The sequence below is a fragment of the Periplaneta americana genome, chromosome 16 (genome assembly GCF_040183065.1).
Source record: "Periplaneta americana isolate PAMFEO1 chromosome 16, P.americana_PAMFEO1_priV1, whole genome shotgun sequence".
Lineage (NCBI taxonomy): Eukaryota > Metazoa > Arthropoda > Insecta > Blattodea > Blattidae > Periplaneta > Periplaneta americana.
This window is the reverse complement of record NC_091132.1, coordinates 155,006,426-155,012,441: the sequence shown is the minus strand read 5'-3', so window position 1 is coordinate 155,012,441 and position 6,016 is coordinate 155,006,426.

Genomic DNA, 6,016 nt, shown 5'->3' with positions numbered 1-6,016 from the left:
GTCCAGTGATCACTTCAACGTTCAACATGGTTCCAAGAGATAAAGAGTTAAATTTCTAAACAGTTTCCTTCCTCTTTGCTATCTGCAAATGCCACGTGTAACATGTTTCTCGCGTCAGGATCATCAAGTACTCTGAGATTACCAAGAGCAGGTTGTGAGATTGTAAACTGCGCATCCTCCGCATGCGCGGCCCTCTCATGCACTGCCAGTGATATGCTTACCGGTATTTACTTCATGCGAGTAAACGGAAGCTTGTTATTCGAATATTTACATGTGAATATACAAATTGGATTGGTTTACATTTGTTTAGCTTGCTTTGTCTTTCGAAACTCCATATGTGCAACGTAAATATTGCGTACCTACCTCTAAAGACAATTAAACGGAAGCTTATTATTCGAATATTTACGTATGAATATACAAATGTGCCACGTAAATATTGCGGATCCTTACCGGGATTCACTTTGTGCGAGAAAACGGAATTTTGCCATTCGAATTCTGTTTATGTACTTTTTGTATCTTTACATGTGAATATACAAATTAATGGGCCACGTAAATGTTGCGTACCTGCCTGTAAAGGCAATTATTTAACTGGTTCGAAAGTGAGTGTATTTTTATTCCCCAAGGATGAAGATTTACGCCGGAAATACATCAGGGTGATGCATCGGGATAATTTTGTCAGTCAATGTATTTTTATTCCCTAAGGATGAAGATTTACGCTGGAAATATATCAGGAAGATGCATCGGGATAATTTTAGTCTCACATGTGAGGTAAGTATTTTGTAGAATTTGAATAAGAGGTTATGTAACATCATCTCATATGTAGCCTATGTTGTAAAACTTAACTTGGGAAACAAAAACTAATGAGTATTAATTTGTTTCGCAGGTATGCGAGCTACATTTTGAAACCCAGAATATTGAAAGAGAAGCATCAGCGTGTGATTCGAAGACTGGGGGATTATGAACAACAAATGTAACGTCCCCGTCTTAAGAAAGTTAAGTTGCAATTTGTAAAGGAAAATTAGTTAGGCTACATAAGCTGTAATAGCTTCCTATACACTACTGTAATTTGTTAATACAGTACTCCGACTTGTTCACATCCTGAAAGACTCAGAATTATTATTTTGCTCCAGGTTTGAGGTTATGACCCCAACACCAATAAGACACATTGTTTTCTTTTATTGTTTATTTTGCTTCCATTCTATAAAATATAATTAAATAAGAATTGCATAAAATCTTCACCATAATCTGAAATAGTTTTCATATGTAAAATTTATTTCAGATACGTGCCTTCAAAACTTCCTGACTGTCCTTCATATCTTTGTGAAGCATCATCATCCACGGAGAATCCTATTGATCGTAGGGAACGTCTACACTACAATCGCCTTAAAGGTTCAATGGAAGAGAGTTTATCTGTGTATAATAAACAAATGGAAATGATATTTAATTCTTTAGATGAACTTACTTCTAAATCGAAATTGGACAGTGATTGGGTACTAATGACGAAAGATACCTCTGTGTGTTTGTTGTTAATTTGTGAAGTTCCTTACCCAGAATACTGTAGCCTATTATGTAGTTATTCGTAGTGATTAGTGATAGTGCATGTGAAAGATACAAGTAAGAATGATAGACAACGCAACTAACACTATACAGAATGAAATTAGTGTTAGATTTAAAAATTGAGAACATGCAGTACTGACAAACTGGAATTGATTCAACACTTGCTCAACAGCGTGTGTAAAGATCTGCCAGGAAAAGAGATAATTAGTTTGCTAGATCAACAAGTTTCTCTGTTAATTTTGTAAGAAATCCAGCATGAGGTATTCAAGGAAGTTAATAGTTGTCTGGTTGCTGGTACAATCTGTGTCCATAGGCTACATTGTTACAGATAGATAAGAAGCAATATTTGCCTTTTGAAATTACTTTAAGTAGGATCTGGAATAATTTTTCCACAGATACAGTAATAGATCAATAGTCTTCAACTTTCTTAAAATACTTGTCCAAGAAAGTATCATTTCTAAAAGAGGAAGATAAAAATGTCTTGCTGCTCGTGGATGAAATCCATTTAATAGCTCAGTTTGATTACAAGAGTGGGAATATAATAGTTGTCAGGCAGAAGGAAATTCACAGTTTTTATGATACGAAGTTTGGACGCAAGTTATTTAGATGTAGCAAATAATAATCTTGCATGTTGCAACCATAAAAGCCGAACATTTGTATTTGTTTGGAAGCAGTATTATTTTAAAGCTGGAGAAGATAGATTTCCAGGTTTTTGACATTGTCTCAGTTAACAATGTTATAAACAGAGATACTGTTTCATTATTTAGTAATGCCCCAATAGCAATCGCACAAAGCGACGACCCCTGTACTCTATTTTTGGCAGCGTAGGCCTACTTATTTTAAAGTGAGTTATGTCAGAAATAACTGGCTGAACCAAACAGATCAGGTTATTAGATTTAAATGTTTCTGTGATGATATAGCTGCAGAGAAGGAGAGGCTTCGTTTGCTGCTCTTAAAGTCCTTCATGCTCCTGAAGACAATTTATTGAAATATGGTAAAACTCTGATGTGTTGAATTGTTAGTCGTTATTCAGCAGTGTTTTCCATTAAATCATTGAAATGTGCATAATACTAAAATGTTACAGTGGCTATTAAAACACTTAAAAAGTTAAAAGTTTCAGGGCTTTAAGTACTGTCCTATCCTCAGTAGCTATTGAGTCAGCCAGCTAAAAACACGTACCAGGAACCAATACACTAAATTCTCAGAATGTTACAGAATTTAAGACTCGCTTTTCTGTGTGGTTGAGCAAAGGAATGACAGGTTTCAGTATGCAGGCAGTCGTCATTCTATCACACAACAGTTGTCTTGCTGGACTTATTTTCATTGGATCAATATAATGCATAGGAACTATATTTTAACTTGTTGGGTGCAAACAGATGACCTTGAAGACAGATGTGGTAACTACCATCAAATGAGTGCTGGGAATTACCACATATCTGTCAGACAGGTTTATGAAACAGAAGCAAAATTAAGAGTACAAATTTATTTGCAGTTAATTATGAGATCGAACAAAGTAGGAAATATCTTAATTTCACAAAATGAAATCTATGTAGCTAAATGATTCAATGTGGAAGGTGGTAAATGATGTACCTCATGAATTTAATGTTGCAGTAATGTAGGGTGACATAAATGATTTAGATGAGAGTACTTTTCCTGTATTGAGTCATTCCATGCCAAATCACTCAGCCCACAACCTTACATCCTCTGATCTTCATCAAATTCGACATATTTGCAGACCTTGTTAAAGTAAATATTCATATAAAATTTTAGGTTCATATCTTATATACTTTAAGGAATACAGGACTTCAAAGAATTTGAAAAGTAAAGGATTTTCTAGCATATGACTCTATTTATTGGCATAACTCAAATAATAGGCCTAATTAATTTACAGACATGGGAAAGGCCATAATCGAAAGCTAATGAAAAAACCTTTAAAATGATATATATATATATATATATATATATATATATATATATAATTATGTTTGTAATCTTTTAGTTTGCAAGGTACAGAATTATGGCTTCATTCATCAGGCGTACTAGGAGCAAGTCCTGATAGACATAATGATATTGAGGGGAAAAACATGTACCGGTACACGTGAAATAAAATGCCCCTATAAATACAGAAACACAACATTCACTCAGGCATTGAAAGGGGTAAATGATTATATATTGTTTGTGGATGATGATGCTTTTTTTTTTAATATGGACCATGATTACTATCATAAAATCCAAGGTCAGTTTTATATGACAGGTTGTGATCTAGGATATTTGGCAGTATGTACTCCACAGCAGCCTGTTGTGTATTCTGTTGAGAAGGACTCTTCATGGGGAAAAAAAAAAAAAAAACATGCAAATATTGCAGTCATTCTTCATTCATAAATTCGTGCCATGGTTGCACGAACATAAGAAGTAATAATGTAAATAGGCTTACATTAATACGCTTAGCAAAAAATTGTGAACAAGTTTTCAAGTCATTGTAGATTTCCGGATCTGTGAAAGTAAAACCAAATTAGGAAAGAAGCTACACATTTCATTTCACCGGAAACAACACATCCAGGTGTAGACAAATCTCTGGCGTCAGGTTGCCATATCACCTAAAAATCTTTATATTGTGCCTGAAATTTTTTTATCGAATTCTAGCTTTTTTAAGATTTCAGTTTCATTTATATTGTTTCGACCAATATATAATGTTCACAAAAGCAGTCGTAGGAAGAAGTTTAAGTGTGTAATATGTTTTATTAATTAATTATAATATTGTTGAATGTATTTGTAGTAAATATAGGGGCTTTTTATTTCAAGTGTACATGATTTTCCCTCAACATCAGTAAGTCCATCAGGACTTGCTCCTAGTATGCCTGATGAATGAAGCCATAAACCTGTTTCTTGAATAAATGAGTAAAATGTAAAGCCTTAAAATGTTGAAGTTTTGTGTATCTCTGTAATGTCAAACATAATTCTTAACAACACAGGTGAACTACCAAAATCAAATTGAAAATTGCTGTCAAGGCATTAACAACATGCTTACCTCCACTGTTCTATAGTGGTGCTCTTATCTAATGTGCTGTTTGACCACTCTATTTTGACAGCTTCACACCTATATGGCACTCCAAAAAATCCTTAACATCATAAAAGAAGGTTTCTAATACCAAATGTTGCAAGATGATTTTAAATGTGTTAAAATGTACAATATAATATGTATCTGTTGCGGCAATTTATTGAAAGTAGCAACTGCTATGGAGCTAAAACAGTTGTTTGATTTGCTCAGTCTAACATTTGGTTCAGAAAGATAATAATTTTATTTCGTGCTGTAACTGTGAAATTTAGATCCATTAATATAATTGTTGAGGTTTTTGTTAACGCCTAATAAGCAGGGTAGTATCCACAGATATACAACAGTTAAACTTTTTTCCCCTGATGAACAAAGGTCTACAATGTTTATTATAAGGAAAGCCTGTATACTTTTTTTTTTTTTTTTTTTTGAAAATGAGAAATTTGGATACATAGCACTGCTATTCTCCCATATTCAAATACATAATATATTATACAATAGAGAAGTGGATAATATGACTTTTGGAGATATGTTTGGGGTAACTTATAAGAGTTTTTAAATGTCTTAATAAATAAATGAATCTTGGGAGTTTAACATACTGTATGTGGAATTTATATGGTATTACCATGTCAATTTGGTGTCCAGTATAATCCCTAATGATGTTACTAGTGTGTTAGTGTCCTATAGTAATATTCTCTTAATGAGAACAATATATTCTGTGATTGGTTTAAACTTAGACAGAAACCACTTCGCTCCTTCACTATAAGTATGCATCTTCCATTGCTCCAATTAACATATATGATTTGATGAATAAAGAATCATACCATCTGCAAGTAACATTGAATTAGTACTTACATTATCATGGTCAAGAACAAGAAAGGATCTAAATTGACTCCTGAGGCACACCACTTGTAATGCTTACAGTTTTAGAATATGCATCATTGTAGAAAACTCTTTCAAGTCGTCCTGATAGGTAAGAGCTTATTAATGTATATTCTAATCCGATGATACCATATAAATGAGTTTTAAAATAATCCCAACAGATATGCTATCAAAAGCTTGAGATAAGTCGCACAGAATGGCATAGAAGTTTTCATGAGCCTCAAAACCAAAAGAAACAAGTGTGTCTCATGTACGGTACATACGCAATGTGTAAAATAATAAAAAAATAATTATTGAAATTTCGATAATAAATAGCTGCTTTGAGAATAATAGGTTAATTGAATTTTCATTATACTTTCGATTATTTTTTAAAATGTTGGAATTATGGAAATTGGATTCTAGTGATTACCAATATAATTCCTGTGTTTATCATAGTTTATTTCATCAATACATACAAAGTCTTAGAAACAAGTCGAACTATTAATATTTTTAGAAATGGAACTGTTAAAACTATATATATATATA